The following is a 20,884-nucleotide window of genomic DNA, read 5'->3' as shown; positions in this document are numbered from 1 at the left end:
CGAAAAACCTAGAAAAAAAAAAAAAAAAAAAAACATTGTGTTTTGTTAGACTGGAAATATTTCTACCCACACTTCCGCTGCCACAGCTGCTAGACACGTGGAATCAAACTTTAATTTAATCTTACGGTTAGAGTGAGTATGTGCTGGCAACATATTTTTCTGGAAAAAATGTAAATGAGCAGGGCAAGCTGGTGGTAGCTAATCATGTTTAAAATCTGAGACTGTGGTGGAGAAAAGTGAAAATACTTTTAGTTGAAGGAAAAGGCACAGAAGGGAACGCCTTAAACTCAACACAAAAACGAAAATAAGGGGCTCGGGGAAGGTTCAACATGATGCGGAACAAGCTGTCATTTGCTAAACGCAAGGTACCAAACGGATACGGATTTTAGATTTATTTGCGGTCTGATAAAGTTTTTTTTTTGTATTTAACTGTCTTTTGATGCGCGATCGGTTGATGTTTGCTTTTTTTTTTTTTTTTGCTCTCAGCCAAATTCAGCTTTTCATCTTCATTCGAAGTTAGCTCAAAACGGCGAAAGGCCTAAAAAAAGGAAGAAAAAACAAGAAAGAAATGCTTTTTGTTAGACTGAACTTATTTTTCACCCACATTTCCGCTCCCACAGCCGGTAGACACGTGAAATCAAACTTTAATTTGCTCTTACGGTTACAGTGAGGCATGTGCTGGCAATATTTTTTTTCTGCAAAGGCTGTAAATGCGCAGGCGAGCTGATGGCAGCTAATAATGTTTAAAATCTGAGACTGTGGTGCAGAAAAGCAAAAATACTTTTAGTCAAATAAATAGGCGCAGCAGGGAACGGCTCAAACTCAACACAAAATCGGGATTGAGGGGCCCAGTGAATATTCAACACGTTGTGGCACAAGCTGCGTTTTGTTAGAGCGAAAATAGTTTTTACCCACATTCCTACCCCCACAGCCGGTAGACACGTGGAATCAAACTTTAATTTGGTCTTACGGTTACAGCGAGGTCTGTGTTGGCAATATATTTTTCTGGAAAGAATCTAAATGCGCAGGCGAGCTGGTGCCCAGGTAGCACACTTGCTTGGTTTAGCTGGGGCCAGGATTGGCACTTAGTTGTAATGGCTTGGCCACGACTGGCCAGGCATTTTCGTCTGTATGCCAGCCTGGCGTTTCACAGTCTTTCCTTGCTCCAGAAAGCCACGGAACCTCCAGGGAACATTTTTCTTGGTTGACCAATCAATTTCCTTGGTCATTGATGGCCATGGTAAACAGGCCGCTGCCAGTATTTGATGTACCCTGGCTGTTTATTGATTTTCCTCGGTCAGAGATGGCCAAGGTAGCAATGCCTCTGCAAAGCTTTGAGCTTCCATGGTGGTTTATAGGGATTCCCTGGTCCAGTCAGTACAAGCAACTGCCAGTGTTCGGGCGTGTTGCAAGATCGAAGATAGGGTGAGCCAAGGAACGGCAGAGAATTGCCGCTATGCAATGCTCCACTTTATTAGACCCAGAATGCTCGCTGAAAGCCACTGTTATTCTATAGTTCGTTTAACTTCTTTACTTTTTTTATCTGTATGAGCATTCTCTTAAAATATTTTTCGTGCTTTGTGGCACGAGCCCTGGCACTAGAAAGCGGCGTTTTAGTCCAAGAGGTCTGTATTAGCTAGAGACAAAAAAGAACACGTTTTACAAAAGAGAATGGTTGTCTCCTCTCCTTCTCCCCCGTGTCAGGTGTATTGGTTCCCTTTTTGTCTTGATCTCCAACTCCTCTTCTATCGCAGCTGTTTTTGCTGACACTGAATGAGAGCAACGGACCGCATAAAAAGAGAGGATAACGACCACTTGACAATAGTGTACCTTAAACATCCCCCGTTTTTGCACCGTATTCATATATGTGTTGATCATGTTGTTAACTTGTGTAACAATGCGGTAAGTTGGGTGAGTTGATCATCTTGGAAACAGCATAAGTTGTGCATTTGCACTTGTGTTGATATATAGGTTCTGGTGGGTTGCCGCATGTACAATGAACAGCTAGCAACCATAAGACAAAAAAGAGAGCACAGGCAAAGTCCAGTGGCGTACCAACTTGTTTTTGAGTGGGGAGGGGGCAAACCAGACACTTCCTCCCCCCCCCCCTCTCCCCCCCTCTCCCTCCCCCCCCCCCCCCCCCCCCCCGGGCCGGCGCGGTGCCCTTGGTTTCTATGGAGTGAAGACAAACTTTTACACTGTACGTACGTTTACATGCATGCGACAGCAGCGCATCGGATCCAGTTAACGAATCGAAACGTTCCATGTAAACGGCTCGATTCGCATCCGATCCGATCCGATCCGATCCGCTGGAACGGGGTGGATTGAGATGGTCAATCTGAATCGAGGCTCTCCATGTATACACCAGCGGATCGAATCGAGCGCTCGAGCGAGAGATCACGGGAACGTTGTGTTGCATGCCGGTAGCGGATGCGGACGGCCTGGACGACCAGTGGCGGCAGCAAACTCAGGTGGCAGCAAATTTCCCCGTCTGGTTTTCACTCACAAGGAGACGGAGACATTCCTTGCACTAATAAGTGAACTGAGTGTTAGCTCATTACTGGACTCGCGCCGGCAGCGGAACGAACTCTACTTATCACATTACCATTCTATTTCTCTTAATAATTGCTTCGAATGACCGCGAGTGGTCAGAAAGCGTCACAAGACATCGTCTTAAAGGAAAAAAATGGTCTTAAAAAATAAAAATAAACGAAAAAAAATAATGTGACGGGCATCTGTACTGAAGGTACAGAAGGAGTCGTGATTTTAACAAATTGACGAATGCTGCATCGGCCGTGGTAGTTCCCGATATTTTTGTGTTTACGTCATCTATCGGCTGTAAAGCGCAACATTCAAATAAGATTGCGTAAGTTAAACAGGACAAAACTTTAACTTTTATTCCCTTCGGACGTAACTTTCATTTTCATTTCGAGTTCCGTCGGAAGTAACTTGAAACCTTGGGGTAAAGTTACGTCGGATGTAACTTTAATTTCTATTTTGGGTTCCGTCGGACGTAACGCTAGACAATGCGTAAGTCGTCACGGGCGTGCACCTCAACTACGCCAGATGACGTAGTAGTTTAATGACAGCCAGCTCTCGGGAGGTCCAGCCGCTGGTCAGGAAAGGACGCAGCGGCGTAATGCCGCTACGTATGCGTCGGCAGCGGTGTTAATGTTTAAGACAGGTGGCAACGAAGACGGCATAATAAAGGTTTGTGCACGTGACAACCCGCGAAACAAAGTAAAGTTTCTGAAACACCAAACAGAACGCCAGCACCGCTGCACTGTCAGCCATTTGCGCTGCTCCGAGGTGCCGCTGCGATCTCAATTGCGACTTCAGCCACGCTAAGCAAACCGGAGACCCCGGAAACAATCGAAAGGACACGAGGTGCAGCTACTGGTCGATGCGAATTCATGTAATCGTAGACAATGATTTTTTTTCGAATTTTTTCTTGAAGCATTCAATAGGATTGTCGTTACTGATGATCATATTAACACTTGCATGTGGCTTAGGTTGCCTTGTTGTTTTTTAGCTGACCTGGAGCGCCAGCGCAGTGCTTTCATTTGTCTGTCGGCTGCGCGTCAAGTCAGCACGTTTTACACTTCAAATTCTACAACAGGAGAACACGCACCCAATTTGCTTTGGTCTGTGGGGTTTAGTGACTAAAGACAACAAGATACAATTCCAAGGGTTGAAAAGGCACAATCACAGGTTTATTGCTCCTATAAATCCACCGCACATGCAAAAATCCGAAAGATAAACTAAAACACCAAACGAAAAGAAGTTAACACAGTCGACATAGCATTCACATTGCTTGGGATTCCTGAATGTAATACGCTTCCAACTGTGACTTTTTTTTAATGTGGTTGTGGAGACAAACTTCTTCATGACTTGCACTAAATCAAGCGCAACATATGAAGCGTGAATCCCCAGGCGCTCTTTGAATCATTCTGAAGACGGTGCTTTCCCTTTCGCTGAGACGACGAGGATTTGTTCTAGCCTCAGGAGCAAGTCGGAACCATCCTTTGTGAACCATCGTTGCACTTTATTGATGAGCAGGTCAACAACTGCATAAAAACCTTGTCGAGCTTTCTGGTCGAGGTGAAGCTGTACTGGAGGCGAAACAACGCCGAAATCTTCACTGTCCTTCTTGACATCGCAGCGTTGGGGACGCAAAATCCGTCGTGTAGGTCGCGCAGCCTCGGTCAAACTTCTCTCGTTTTTGAACCAAGTCCCAAGTTAACAATAGGAAGTTTTAGTGGACCGTGTTTCCCCTTACGCCAAGCCCCTCCGCTACCCGGAACTTGTCAGCCAAGGCCATCGGCACGCAGGCGCAGTGGCGGTTTTTTTGCTGGGGAAGGCTTAGGTAAAGGGAGAAACACAGTATACTAAAACTCCCTAATGACTAATGGCGTTGGTTACGTGCTTTCCACAGAGTTGGAGGTTGGAGCTTATGTTTTGGGAGAGCTCGGCAGCAACGAGAAAGCATAAGGCAACTCTGTTTTTATTTTCTCTTGTTCAGTGGACTTCAACCGCTATATCAGTTAAAATATTAATCGAAATCAAAGCTATAACCAAATAATCGGAAGGTTGATCTGTTAATTGCCCAGCCCTACTTTATCAAAAAGTATATTCTCGCGGAGAGCCTCAATCAACAGCTTCTCAAGCGCGAGACACATAGACGGTAGATTCGTCCGATCCGACAGTCCGAACGCCGCTCCGAATCGCCGCACGCGACAGTTTGAGACACACGCTTCCGACCTTGCATGCGAACACGACGATCCGTTCGGCTCCGCCCAGGAGATCCAAGCACTCCAGCGGAGGTTCGCGTCCACAGATCTCTGGTCCCAGATTGACGGTTTAGCTCACACGAGCGAAGTTAGAAGCTCGTTCTCGGTAGCGCGTGCATTCTTTGCCGGGGCCATCTTTCTCGAATGGGTCAGCGGGGTCCACGCGTCCGGCTTCCCGTCGCCCGTCCCGTTTTCTTGTTCGTCCCGACAGACCCAGTACGTCATCAATATGTTCGCGCTAGCTGTGCTGTCATTGGCTGGACGCATCCGACAATCCGTCCGCCGTGCGAAACTATCTGGCGCGTTGGACGCATGTCGGATCGCCGATCCGACGTCAGAAGCGACCAAATTTTTCGGATCAGGCAGTCGTACTGCTGGATCAGACGTCGGATCGAATGGATTTTTTCGCGCATGTGTCTCGCGCTTCGTCTCGGAAAACAAATTTCTGATTGTTCAAACTAAACGACAACATTTATAAACTTCGCTGTTGCTTTTATCAAGGCAGGGGGTAAAGGTAAATAATAATAATTTCCACGTGCCGACTTTCATTGCATCCAACTCTAACTGCAATAAACAATACGAAATGGGACATGCCAGCAATCATGCCCAGGTGCTCACGCAGGTGAATGAGTCTGTTAGGGCATTTAATTGAACACCATTCCTTCGAAAGCCATTCCACGAAGTGGAGTGGAACCGAACGCCGCTCACTTCATCGCAAGAAAAGAGGAGAGGAGAGGGGGGGGGGGTGCATTTGAGCTTGAACAACCATATTACCCTACTGAGGATAGAATATAAGCAAGGTAAAGAAATCACGAAAAGACAAATATTAGTAGTTATCAGCTGCCCTCAAACGTATTACATTAAACGAGATGATAAACATCATTTCCTTGGAGCAAGCAGGTTCCGAGACAGCAGGGTCGACCGGATGACCGAGACGTCGGGAGCGAGAAGTTGACACCGTTAGTGGAGGGCGACTCGGGATAGAAGCGGGATATAGAAGCAGCACTTCAGGAGAGCCCGGAGTCTCGAAATAGACACTGAATAAATACATGTCTGCAGTGGCAACGTCAGCATCACACAGCACATATCGAAGGAGCTCTTTGCGCCTTTTAAGATGATCTCGCAGCAGATCTTCTGCGAAAATATGAACGTTTTGAGAATCCAGATAGCCCTGGGGTGCTGCCCTTGTTAGGCCTTTGCACCTTAATCTTCCTCCGATTTCGGAAAAGAATTTCCTTCAACGAAAAAACAAAACAAAAAAAAAAAACAGCTTCGCCTTTTGTTTAGATACAATTTCGCAGTGCAAACGCTTGCGAGCGTAATTCCCAATCTGCTCACCTTGTGGTGCCGCCAGACAATCTCAAAATCACCGTTTTTTTAGCTTTCCGCAGTTGCAGACAAGTACATGCGTCACTGAAGGAGAATTGAAATTACTTCGTATAAAAACTTTAAAAAAGCCAATGACGAGTCAGTTATTGATCAACTTAGCCTGAACTATAATAACTTCGAGCACCTAGCTGGCAACCCGTTGATAGAAGTGAATGACCTATGGCTCAATTTTAAGGAAATGATAGTTGAATGCACTCGTAAGTTTGCCCCAGTAGAAATAAGAAAGAAAAACTTGAACAGTCCTTGGATTACAAGGGACATAATCCACCACAAAAGACGATTATCAAGGTGTAGAGCAAGAGCACGCAAAAAACACGACGGGTTCCACCAGGCAAAAATACAGTCACAAAGCAAAGAGCTGAAAGCGAAAATAAAAAATTCGAAAACGATTTTCTTTAATGTAAAAATGCAAAAAGTTTTGAGATATTTGCCACATAAGTTTTGGCGACAATTAAAAGCAAGTAAAAAATTAATTACCAAAGTGATAGTAGAAGAAGAAGTGATTGAGGACAAGACTGAAATTGCGAATTGCTTTAACCAATATTTTGTCAGTGTTTTTTCCGCTGATAATGACATTTTACCAACATTGTGTTTGTTTGAGAATCTGCCCCCAATCGAAGACGTGTAGGTCTCAGAGGAAAGAATTTTTTCACAGCTACTTCTTATCGATCCAAAAAAAGCCGCCGGACCGGATGACATTCATAATCAATTTTTAAGGCGTTATAGCGAATGGTGTTCAAAATACCTCATGATCATTTTTAATAAATCGCTTTCAGATGGGTCTGTTCCCAATGACTGGAAGCTGGCCAAAATAATACCTTTTCTTAGTTTGGAAATGCTTGTAAGGTCAGTAATTATAGACCCATATCATTAATATCTACTTGTAAAATACTTGAGCATGTTGTTTCGAAGCATATAAGGATGTTTTTAGATACCTACTTTGTACTTGATAAAAACAGCATGGATTTCGAAAAGGCTTGTCTACCACAACTCAAATAACAGAATTAATTCACGATTTTTCGTCGACCCTTGACAGAAGACGTCAAATTAATATAATTTTTTGAGACTTTCAAAAAGCATTCGATAAGGTAAACCATAATACATTACTTTTAAAGCTCAGGCATTTACTAAAAAACACGAAAATTCTGTGATGGATAGAAATGTTTTTGTTTTGTAGAAGGCAATTTGTGAGCATTGATAGTCACGCTTCTATGCCTCGCGGGGTCGACTCGGGAGTCCCCCAGGGTTCTGTACTTGGGCCCCTGTTATTTTTGGTTTTTATCAATAACGTTCTTCGCGATATTACAGTAAAGGCACGACTTTTTGCTGATGATTGTATATTGTATACATACATAAATGATGATTCTGACCATGTTGAACTAAACGAATGTTTGCAGAAAATTAGCAAATGGTGCGAGATCTGGCAAATGTCTTTAAATATTGAAAAAACAGTTTGCATGTCACTAACACAGAAAAGAGTTCCTTCTGTGCATAACTACTACTTGCAGAGTGAACTATTGTCTAGGGTAGATGAATTTAAGTATTAAGGAGTAACAATAACCAGAGATTTAAGTTGGAACAAACATGTTAGTAATGTAATAAAAAAAAGCCACAGCTAAACTCGGGCCACTAAGAAGATCATTAAAATTGGCAACCACTGAAACTTAATTTCTAGCTTATAAAATGCTAATAAGACCTAGATTGAAGTATGCTAGTGAAGTTTAAAATCCTCACACAAAAGGTTTAATAGTGAAATTAGAAAAAGTTCAAAGAATGGCACTGCGTTTCATTTTTTCGAAGTACAGAAGACTAGATTCACCAAGTGAGTTCCATTCTAAGGCAAGTATCTCCTTATTAGAGGAGAGGAGAAAAAATAAGCGTTTAAAAATGCTTTTCATTATTTTAGATGGCGCACTGCAGATTGATAAACATAGACTCATCACACCCCATCTATCTAGAATCACACGTAATAAGCATACTAGGACAATTGAAGAGTACAGATTCAACAAAGAATGTTTCAAGAATTCGTATTTCCCTCGGACGATAAGGGAATGGAATAAACTTCCTGAAAGCGTTGTTAAATCCTAAACGGTTTTGGATTTCATAAAGTGTCTCCCATGTAACTAATAGACCTCATGTTACCATTTTTGCAGTACTTTGTGCTTTTGATATGAGTATTAGGTGTCGTATAGTCCTTCATTTTTTGTCATTGTGCTCTGCATGTGTATTACATTGTCTACTGTTTTTGTACTCACTCCTATCATAGTCTCCACTGGGGGACTGATAGTATTATGAAATAATAATAATAATTTCCCGATGCCGTCCAGATTCGGGAGAAGTGCGCGCTGACCTTGTCGCAGGGACAAACGCATTCATCAGTTCCGTCAGCTAGTCGAGACGAGTTGGTTTCTTCAACGGTCCTTTGCACAGACTGCCCAGACGATGCAGAGCCGCTAGGATAACCCATAACTTGTTGGGAATTTCCTCCTCCGATGGAAACTCAAGCCGCCTCCTTCCGGATCATTTGCTTAGGCGGCACGAGCTGACAGAGCGAATTGCAAATACTTCACGGCCAAATCCCTTGGGCGCCGCCGTCCAGTGTATGGCTTGCCCAGTGGCGACTGTTTCAGGGGGGGCAAAACACATGCCTTGCCCCCCCACTCTGAGAACTGGGGGGGGGGGGGGGAAGCGCCCCCCTTGCCCCCCCCCCCCCCCCCGGGTTGGTACGCCCATGGAAAAGTCTTACCTTCTCTAAACCATAACTTTTTATTCTTCCTTATATATATATGATATATATACAACACGGGCACTTCACACCATCGTACGTGGTCTCCGAGGAGGATATAAACGAAATTGTGCAGATGAATGAACCGTACTTAATCCAATGAATTGAAGAATCCAAGTTTCCAGGAACCCGCCGAAAGCCAAAAATTGGCGGAGCCAGGATTTGAACTCTGGGCCTCCCAATATCCGGTCGGGTGTGCTAACCACTACACCACTCCACCTTGGCTTCCTGGCGTTTCCTACCTGTCTTATTAATGCACAAGAAACGAAATGTATCCAATCGGAGGTGTTCTGGAAACACACGCCGCCGCGTGGAACGCGGTACGACGCTTAGTGTCACGTGGTACGTGCTCGTTTGTGCTCCAGAAATCCTCCCACTGTTTGTCTCGCCCCGTGTACATGTAGTAGTCTTCTTTGTTTTATGAGCTTTTAGAGACACGGTATCACCATCATCTGCGAGAATCAAGAGCCACGTTATTGAATATACAACACGGGCACTTCACACCATCGTACGTGGTCTCCGAGGAGGATATAAACGAAATTGTGCAGATGAATGAACCGTACTTAATCCAATGAATTGAAGAATCCAAGTTTCCAGGAACCCGCCGAAAGCCAAAAATTGGCGGAGCCAGGATTTGAACTCTGGGCCTCCCAATGTCCGGTCGGGTGTGCTAACCACTACACCACTCCACCTTGGCTTCCTGGCGTTTCCTACCTGTCTTATTAATGCACAAGAAACGAAATGTATCCAATCGGAGGTCTTCTGGAAACACACGCCGCCGCGTGGAACGCGGTACGACGCTTAGTGTCACGTGGTACGTGCTCGTTTGTGCTCCAGAAATCCTCCCACTGTTTGTCTCGCCCCGTGTACATGTAGTAGTCTTCTTTGTTTTATGAGCTTTTAGAGACACGGTATCACCATCATCTGCGAGAATCAAGAGCCACGTTATTGAATATACAACACGGGCACTTCACACCATCGTACGTGGTCTCCGAGGAGGATATAAACGAAATTGTGCAGATGAATGAACCGTACTTAATCCAATGAATTCAAGAATCCAAGTTTCCAGGAACCCGCCGAAAGCCAAAAATTGGCGGAGCCAGGATTTGAACTCTGGGCCTCCCAATGTCCGGTCGGGTGTGCTAACCACTACACCACTCCACCTTGGCTTCCTGGCGTTTCCTACCTGTCTTATTAATGCACAAGAAACGAAATGTATCCAATCGGAGGTGTTCTGGAAACACACGCCACCGCGTGGAACGCGGTACGACGCTTAGTGTCACGTGGTACGTGCTCGTTTGTGCTCCAGAAATCCTCCCACTGTTTGTCTCGCCCCGTGTACATGTAGTAGTCTTCTTTGTTTTATGAGCTTTTAGAGACACGGTATCACCATCATCTGCGAGAATCAAGAGCCACGTTATTGAATATACAACACGGGCACTTCACACCATCGTACGTGGTCTCCGAGGAGGATATAAACGAAATTGTGCAGCTGAATGAACCGTACTTAATCCAATGAATTCAAGAATCCAAGTTTCCAGGAACCCGCCGAAAGCCAAAAATTGGCGGAGCCAGGATTTGAACTCTGGGCCTCCCAATGTCCGGTCGGGTGTGCTAACCACTACACCACTCCACCTTGGCTTCCTGGCGTTTCCTACCTGTCTTATTAATGCACAAGAAACGAAATGTATCCAATCGGAGGTGTTCTGGAAACACACGGCGCCGCGTGGAACGCGGTACGACGCTTAGTGTCACGTGGTACGTGCTCGTTTGTGCTCCACAAATCCTCCCACAGTTTGTCTCGCCCCGTGTACATGTAGTAGTCTTCTTTGTTTTATGAGCTTTTAGAGACACGGTATCACCATCATCTGCGAGAATCAAGAGCCACGTTATTGAATATACAACACGGGCACTTCACACCATCGTACGTGGTCTCCGAGGAGGATATAAACGAAATTGTGCAGATGAATGAACCGTACTTAATCCAATGAATTCAAGAATCCAAGTTTCTAGGAACCCGCCGAAAGCCAAAAATTGGCGGAGCCAGGATTTGAACTCTGGGCCTCCCAATGTCCGGTCGGGTGTGCTAACCACTACACCACTCCACCTTGGCTTCCTGGCGTTTCCTACCTGTCTTATTAATGCACAAGAAACGAAATGTATCCAATCGGAGGTGTTCTGGAAACACACGCCGCCACGTGGAACGCGGTACGACGCTTAGTGTCACGTGGTACGTGCTCGTTTGTGCTCCAGAAATCCTCCCACTGTTTGTCTCGCCCCGTGTACATGTAGTAGTCTTCTTTGTTTTATGAGCTTTTAGAGACACGGTATCACCATCATCTGCGAGAATCAAGAGCCACGTTATTGGATATACAACACGGGCATTTCGCACCATCGTACGTGGTCTCCGAGGAGGATATAAACGAAATTGTGCAGATGAATGAACCGTACTTAATCCAATGAATTCAAGAATCCAAGTTTCCAGGAACCCGCCGAAAGCCAAAAATTGGCGGAGCCAGGATTTGAACTCTGGGCCTCCCAATGTCCGGTCGGGTGTGCTAACCACTACACCACTCCACCTTGGCTTCCTGGCGTTTCCTACCTGTCTTATTAATGCACAAGAAACGAAATGGATCCAATCGGAGGTGTTCTGGAAACACACGCCGCCGCGTGGAACGCGGTACGACGCTTAGTGTCACGTGGTACGTGCTCGTTTGTGCTCCAGAAATCCTCCCACTGTTTGTCTTGCCCCGTGTACATGTAGTTCATTCATCTGCACAATTTCGTTTATATCCTCCTCGGAGACCACGTACGATGGTGTGAAGTGCCCGTGTTGTATATTCAATAACGTGGCTCTTGATTCTCGCAGATGATGGTGATACCGTGTCTCTAAAAGCTCATAAAACAAAGAAGACTACTACATGTACACGGGGCGAGACAAACAGTGGGAGGATTTCTGGAGCACAAACGAGCACGTACCACGTGACACTAAGCGTCGTACCGCGTTCCACGCGGCGGCGTGTGTTTCCAGAACACCTCCGATTGGATACATTTCGTTTCTTGTGCATTAATAAGACAGGTAGGAAACGCCAGGAAGCCATGGTGGAGTGGTGTAGTGGTTAGCACACCCGACCGGACATTGGGAGGCCCAGAGTTCAAATCCTGGCTCCGCCAATTTTTGGCTTTCGGCGGGTTCCTGGAAACTTGGATTCTTGAATTCATTGGATTAAGTACGGTTCATTCATCTGCACAATTTCGTTTATATATGATATATATATATATATATATACGTATATATATATATATATTTTTATATTTAACGGAATTAAGAAAATCCACCCGCGGTCGTAACTGACTTCAGGTACAGCTTTGGCACTGGGGTTAATTTGGCCGTATAGCCAAGTTGGGCTGACCACCTCATTGAAAAAAAAACAATATGAAAACAGTGTGAATACGAACAGGCCAAACTTGAAATTGACTGGTTGTAGGGGAATTGTACCGGGAAAATTGGAAATCAAACTGCAAAAATCGGCTGAACTTGAAAAATGAACTGGCCAAGCTGGCAGCTGAATTGGCTGAACTTTCAATTGTGCAGTTCAAACTGGTAGTTAACCAGGCCAAACTGGTAGCTTTAACTGGCGACACAGGTGTCTTAATGTTCAAGCTGTCAGCCACACAGTTTGAACTGGCAGCCGAACTGTCCTAACTGGCAGTTAAATATTTACAACTGGCAATGAAACTGGTCCCTAGTAAAAAAATACACCAGGCCGAGGGCTGCTGTGACTTGATGTTACACCAGACTTTTTCACAGATGGGATTTGGGACATTTTCACACCAGCAATCTGGTGTTCTGGTGTGACACCAGAAATCTGGTGTGTTGGTGTGACACCAGAAACCTGGTGCTCCGATCTGGCACCAGCAATCTGGTGTTCTGGTGGGACATCAAATTTTGTTGTGGTGTGATACCAGGGCATTTGTTGACTGGGTGATAAGTTTGACAACAACGCTGCTGTCATAAGTATTTTATTCAAAAAAGCAAAAAAGCAGAACAGTAAAGCTTCGCAGCTTTACTGTTGTAGGGAGTTGGCCGTGATCAACTGGAGTTTTTACAGAGCCACTGCCGTGCGCCGAAGAACAGGACGCCCTGTCGTGCCGCAATTCTTGGCCGGTCAACTTGCGGTTGACTCGTCTCTTAGTTACGCCGATCCGTTCCGCGTACACCTCCGCGCCAGAAATCTCGTCTTCTAATGCATCATATTCGACAGATGGCTCGATTTCCTTGTCCAGCTCTTTCAAGGAAGCCTCCTTAAGTTGAAGAATAGCAAATGTTTCTTGGAGCTCACCAATGTCGGTTGGATCCGTGGCCAGGAGGACGCCAATCTCATTTATGATCTTTGTTGTGGACGCTCGCGAGGTAATCCTCTTTCGCTTCAGACGGTCAACGCCCTCCTCGCTCGTTGTCGGCATGATCCGGCCGCTAATTCCCGGTTTTCGGCACAAAAAAACTGTAATAATCACTAGCTTTCTTTGTTCCTTTGCTACGAAACCAAGCTCGTCGGATGTCAGGAAAGCGCACCAACACACAACTTTTCGGCTTCGACTCACAATAAAGACTCCTTTATTTTCTCAAACTTAAGCATAAATATCGGCGGAAAGGGAAAGGGAAACCCTCGAAGAGGCGAGCCGGCGAGCGCCCCAAGCTGCTGAAGGCCGCCACCCGCGAAAGTGCTCGGGACGATGGGAGCACTTCTTGAGCACAAAGCAGCCCACCGCGGGGTTTCCGGCGGCCACCAAGACGGGAGGAAACAAGGTGTCACGTCGGGGGACTGGGCGGCACACACAGTAATAAAAAACAGGCTCGCCGGATAGGGGGGGGGGAACCCAACAAAAACACAACTCCGGTGTCAGATCAAACTGCGTGGTGTGCACACCAGGCTGCCTGGTGGGCACATGAGCTCTTGTGGTGTGACAACAGACTCTCTTGGCGTACCCATCAGGCTGGTGTGCGGGCACATCAGCATTTCTTGTGCGCACACCAGGCTGGTGTGCTCGATACACCAGCGTTGCTGGTGGGCACACTAGATATTCTGGTGTCACACAAGGATTCTTTGACGTCAAACCAGGATTGCCTTGTGTGTTTTTCATTAGGAGTCCCATGGTATCTAAGAGAGTCATACCAGCGGAACTGGAAAAACTGCGCGTTGAACTGGTCAAGCTTAGTAATATGCCCACTTTAAGATAATTAACCACTGGAATCGGTTCCATTGACCTTTTTTATTTGGATCGAGTAGGTTTCACTCTTTTTAATTTAACTCCCAAACTCGAAAAACCCATTAATCACATTTGTTCTACATGAACGAATTGGGCCTTTGCACTCCAAATGGCTCACAATGAAAAGAAACAACAGCAATTTGACGAAACAAGTTTTTACCGATTCCATAGGCAAAGATGTGTTTCTGGAATGAACCATGCAACATCAGAGAAAGTGTTAGGCTTTTACAGTACATTTCTTCTATGCCAATGTCGCATAACACAATAACAAAGCAAATAAAAGCCTTATTCAGACGCAGGTACAGTTGTCCCTAGCTTGCAACAATAGTTGGTGACAGGTCAAGAATTGAGTGATGCAGTCGCCTCCATCGGAGTTCATATCCCTCTCCCAGCCCATCGCTCCCACTTGGACTTAATTTTCCTGCTTTTTATCTCGGCCTTTATTCACCCTGGCTTGCACCGAAAAGCCGCTTACAGCGCAAATGCCCTGGAAGGCGGGGAGCCTATCTCGTGCTGTTGGAAAACTGCGGGAATAAGGCGGTCCCACCGGTGAGTCAGGCGCCTGGAATGCGCTGGTGCTTTAGGACCGGAGATGATGCAGTGTCCCACGCGCAGCGCGGGTGCCTTGAAAGGGGGAAGCTGCTCACGTGCCATGAAAGAGGGAGCGCGGGTCAACCACTCCAAACGCCAGTTTTCAGTCGGCGTTCACAACTGGCCCTCTCCTCACCCCCTCTACTTTCACAACGCTTAGTAGTAGTAGTGAGTCAGCGACAGCAATTACACCGAACCCCCCCCCCCCCCAAAAAAAAAAAAAAAAAAAACGAATCCGGCGCGGCGGTTGAGCCTTTGTTCGCGCTGCTGTTCTGCTTGGGGAGGTTACAAGTTATCTTGAAGCTGTGTTTGTATAAGATAGTTTTCCGGAGCCTTGAGCGCTGCCCAGTGGCATGCCAACTTGATAATGAGGGGGGGGGGAGGAACCAGAGCTCGCCCCCCATGCCCCGGGGGGCGGTGCCCTTGGCATTTCTTGGGCGCCGCCGGCCAGTGTTTGTACTGCCCAGTGGCGGCTGTTTCAGGGAAAGGAGGGGGGCAAAACACATGCCTTGCCCCCCTCCCGGTTGGTACGTCCATGGCGCTGCCTCTGCCGATGGTTCCTGTGGCTGATGACGCCCTCAGCCTGAGTTCCACTTATCCGCAGGCGAAATAGCTGCATCCCAGAAAGACGTGTTCGGAATTCGCTCCACCCTTATTGCTGCGCGGGCAATGGCTGTCTCTGTCTCCGCGGCAGCGAGCCAGGCAAGCAGGATCGACAATTTGGATTCATTTTCATAATCAGGTGCACGTGCAACTGAACCTTTCAGCAACCCGATTTGGAACACCTATGCTACTAATACAACCGCCAGTGTACATGAAGCCTCAGAGATCCTTTACCACGGTGGTTGCGAGCTGCATAACGGACAACGGACTGGGAGGCAGGAAAAGGGTAATAACAGCAGAATCTTTTCACTCCTAGACGTTGCTTTTCGTAAAGGCTGAACCGCATGTAAGCGATTAGGCCAGCGACGGTGGCGGCGACGAGAGTCAGCGACGAGCGACGGAGGTTTCCCACGGTCGCTCGTCGCGTCGCTCGGTTTTTGGATTTCTAGAAATCGTCGCTCATCGCCTTAATCACTTGGTCCCGTCATATTCATGGGGTTTGCCTCGTCGCGCGAGTGACCGAGCGACGGAGAAGCGGATCGTCGTCGCTTGTCTCGTCTCTTGCCAAATCGCTTACATGCGATTTATGCTTAATTTCCGCGAGAATGGCACCACGTGTACGATTGGCCAAAGCTTCCATATTCCCTCTCATAGTTTATGATAGCGCGTATTTTTTATTCGTGGCATTAGTTACATACCGTTTTAGAAGAAACAGGTGCTAATAAATCTGCCATGGTTCTAATTACTGCTGTTTATTCGTATTTCAGATTCCGGGGTACAATGTTAACCACCTCCGGAACTCCGACACTCCAGTAGATGTGGAAAATCTCGCCAATCGGCTGGGACACATGACTGATATCATAAAACTTTGTTTTTGAATTATAAATATGTTATATTTATTTTTGCGGTCTGAAGTATGTGTTTTTTTCTGGGTGGAAATAAGGTGAATTTTATTAGTTTACGACCTGTATTGTTAATATGACCAGTTCAACTGGTTTAACTGCATGGAGTGTACCAGTATACACAGGTGTACAGTATTACCTGTACACACATTTTCATAGTAAGACTGGCATCCACAGTTCCACAGTAAAACCAGCATGCACAGCTTTAGTTTGTCCAGTTCAAATAATTTAGTCAGTGGCAATCATCCTGTTTGAACTGGCCCAGTTTGCAAAACTTTTTCAATAGGGCGGGTAACTGCCCTGGAGCTCAACTACGGAGTGGTGCCCAACAGAATTCAATATGACGCCGACCACGACCCAATTTGGTTCACGTCGTTCGTCTCAAGCCATTCTACATTGCATAAAACTAAGGTATATTTGTGGTTCAGACGGGCGGCAGTTTAGTGATTGCTGCTTTAGCATTGTGGTTCAAACTAAAGACTAATATCCCTAATTTGTACTTGCTGCAAGATAATGGAACACATAATTTTGAAATTTATGGCAGAATAAACTGAAACACACAATATACTAAATGCACACCAGCACGGCTTTGGGAGAGGTTTGTCAACGACTTCACAGCTAATCTAGACACCCCATGACTTTTTAATGGGTATAAACAGTGGAAGACAAATTGACGTAATTTACTTAGATTCATCAAAGGTTTTTGACACCGCGTTTCGCACGTCAAACTTGTGAAAAAAACTTGAACACATTATTGGGGAAGGGGGGGGGTGCGATAATAAAGTGGATAGAGGAGTATGTATGACGAAGGACAGGTTTCAAAACCAGTAGCAGTGGAGTTTGGACTTCCACAGATCTCTGTCCAGCCCCACTCTTATTTCTTTTGTTCATAAACGACGTGGCTCATGGCACTGACGAAAGCATAAGGTTATTTGCCGAGGACTGCATTATTTATCGTGATATCTCATGCCAAGATGAGCAAGCAATATTAAACTGATCTCTTTAAGAAGGTAGCAGACTGGTGCAGTGAATGGCATATGGTTTTAAACGCAGACAAGACACTTTGTATGTGCGTCACCAATAAGAAAAAAAAAAGTTCTTGAATTTCCTTGCAACTTCCCTACTGGAAAAAAGTATATGAATATTTTTTCTTATATGTTTATTGGACAAAAATTTCATACGAGTTCTTATATGAAAATCTGATATGAAATATTTATCATATGAAAAAAAATCTTACATGATGTGTCCAATAAACATATCAGAAAATATTCATATAAGTTTAAATCATATAAGATTTTTTTCGTGTTTGAAAATTTACCTGATCTTTGTTCTCACAGCAACACACTTCATAACTATTGTGCTTAATGATGCAAGAAATAACTATGCAGGTGAAGAGGCATAAAATGTTTATTAGGTATAATAAATACCTTCCAGTTTTCTACAGGGCCTTCTTAGCTCTGCTGTTATTGTCCTGTAGCATACTGGCAATAAATCTATTGACATTGGGAAGACGTGCTTCTATTTCTGTCTCTCTCACATCCTTGTTTTTTGCCTTCAGGTAGAGGACATAGGCATCTGGAAAGAAATTGCAACACATGCTATCAAACGCCAATAAAAGCAATAGTAAAAAAAAATAGTAGACATTGCACAGCAATTAAAGGGGTAGGGAAACAAAATTCCAGCGTTCATTTTCTAGCTTGAATGTGTTGCATGCTGCACCTTAACCCCAAAAACACCAGTCTTCCGTCGAAAGACACAAGAAACCTAATTTGAAGCTAAGTAAACAATCTTTCGATGTGCACCTGGCGGATGCATGCGAAGCCTATTTGGGAGGTAATCTAGCAACGTTGGGGAACTTGCTACGTAGTCATGACGTAGCAGATTCCTTCAGAGCAGCGCCGCCCTTTGGAATTTCAACATTTTCCTCCTTAGCTTTCTTCCTAGCTCGACTCACGAATCGTGCATTGTACCAAACGGTCCAAGAAGACGGAAAGGAAGGACTCCTCTTTCTCGGACCCTCGTTCGTGCAACCAGAAATAGCCATTCTCCCCCAAGAAGATTAGCCCGTCGCTCAAAACTTGGAACAAAAGTTGCGTTTCCCACCCCGTCAGCCCTAAGCTGACAGTGTTGTGCAAGCTACGTGCTCCTTGGGCCAGCCACACGCTCATCATCGCACAGGTACCTCGAACGGCTCGGTTGTAACGCGCCGACGCTATCGACACCACGACAATGCTGACAATGCCACTAAGGGCGAAGCTCATAACCATGCCAGCCTTGCTACGTCACGCATGCGGGGGGAATCTTTTCTTCCTGTTTTAGTTTGCGCCGGATATCCCATGACGCATCGCACTCTCCGTTCACTTCTCTTCGAGCGCTTGCTCGAGTGCACCGTTTGGAACGAAAAATATAGCCAATCGTTCAAAATACAAATGGGCGATTATCATCCGTCATGCTTGACTCGTTTCCGAACGAAATTTGAATTTTCAATTTTTGTTTCCGTACCTTTTTAAGGCTATAAGTAGCATCCCATCACTCCTTGAGAACTAGGCAACCCAAATTTCTAACACCACATTCTAGTACACCTGCGACTCTATTGACGTCTCTTTTCTCCCCAATCTCGGCAGCAGAAACTGACACCCAACAAGGGACAGCTAGTTGAGGCAGCTGCAATCACACATTTTCTTTCTCTGGAGCAGTCCGCTATCAGCAGACCAACCAGTACATACCTAACCAATGCTGAACAATCGACTGTCCACTCTACAACACATGACAGTACTCTTCACATGTGCGTCTTTGTATGGGCAAGAAAAAAGGAACTTTTGTTGTCTCATCATGAGATATGGAAGTCTAACTACTTTACAAGGCTGCAGCAGGTTTTGCCAATATCCTTCAACTTCGAATGCAGTCTCAGCTTAACAGTAGAGTAGTTCCATGATATGCAACTGATGCCATCATGCCATAATTATGAAAAAAACAGAAATAGTCTCTCAGCTTTCTGGATGGGCTTGCAAAATTAATATAACCGTGAGGTGCAAGCACCACATGAGCTCCGACTTTCAATATGTTTACAAGCAAACTTCTGAATATCAGGGCATATTAACTCTAACTTTGAAAGTATAAACAATATGATAAGACAAAAAGCTGCAAGTACAGCAGCTCTGTGTTTTGCTTTCTAATTTTTGTATTTACAAGTCCTACCCAGCATGGGTTCATTCAATTACTCATTGGAATTCTAGTGCAAAAATATACCAGTTACATTCAGCTTCAGAAAATACTGTTATAAATTAGGTTAAACTCTTGACATCAGTAATTGCACTCACTTTTCACAGCACGCATCTTCTTTGGTGTGATGGCTCGGGTGGTTTCCCTGTCCTCGGTGAAGAACCTTCGACTTCTCGAGCCGGTCACACTCCGATTCACTAGTTCTCCCTTCCGATACATCATCCGAAGGGCATCCCTACAAAACCTTGAATCAGTCATTTTTTCGGCCTCAATTAATTTTTTAAGCTTGTCTTGAGGGACCAAGACTCCTCCACCCAGGTGAACCTGTGCAATAAAAATAATTTAGTAACAAATGTTATTATATATACTGTAATACCCAGACTCAGCACTCAGCCCCAGGATTTCCCAAAATAACAAGTGGACAATAACAAAATATCTAAATGCGAAAAAAAAAAAGTGAGAAAATATTTTTTTTTTGCACATCATATTTCGATGGGAGCTACACAGAATTCAAAGCTCTGGTTCGCAGGAATGTGCCGCAGTGCTAAAAAGAGTAGTGCCACCCATTTGTTATACTCTCCATTTTTGTTTTGCTTCGTCTTTGACAGATGTTTACTAACCTTAATGGTCGTGATATTCTGGAAGAATGGGTGCTGGGCTGATCTCGCGATTTGAAGTTGGGGCCTTCCGGGAAGAGATGGACTTCATTTCATTCGTAAACAAAATAAATGTTTTTTCTTCTATTATGCCTTTTTTTTTCCCCACAAGTGATCTCTGGTAGAGTTTGTGGTCCTTGACCTTGCAATTTTCAATCAGAGTTAACGGACTGGCTCGTAGTTTTGAACAAAGAAAGCTTCACTCTGCTACCTATCATGTTTCTCATTGTGATTACTGCCTTTTGACTTTCATTTCCACAGTTGCGAAATTCAGACAGGAATGATGAGTGTTTGCTTATCTCGCGATCCACCCAATCAGAGCTTTTGTTGGGGTAGGTGATGACTTGGTGTTTTTCAGGAAATCAATATTTTATCATAAAAGTGGGGTGGGTGATGACTCGGGGATGGGTGCAGAGTCTGGATATTATGGTAAAAAAATGTATTAAATATTACATACAAAATATCTCCTATGCGGTCTTCGGGAAAAAAAAAATCTTGGTTCCCATGCACAGACACCACAAGCGCGTCGAGAGGCACGCCAATGAAGTGCAAGCATTTTCCAATGAACAAACATACATTTGTAAGATTTGTTAGATTTAAATGCAGGTTTTGCAGCCCCATTTGCCACATAGATCAACTGTGTGCAAGCTGCACTGGGCACTAACAGTAAAACTG

The sequence above is a fragment of the Ixodes scapularis genome, unplaced genomic scaffold (genome assembly GCF_016920785.2).
Source record: "Ixodes scapularis isolate PalLabHiFi unplaced genomic scaffold, ASM1692078v2 PGA_scaffold2__306_contigs__length_199485367, whole genome shotgun sequence".
NCBI lineage: Eukaryota > Metazoa > Arthropoda > Arachnida > Ixodida > Ixodidae > Ixodes > Ixodes scapularis.
This window is presented reverse-complemented; position numbering follows the sequence as displayed.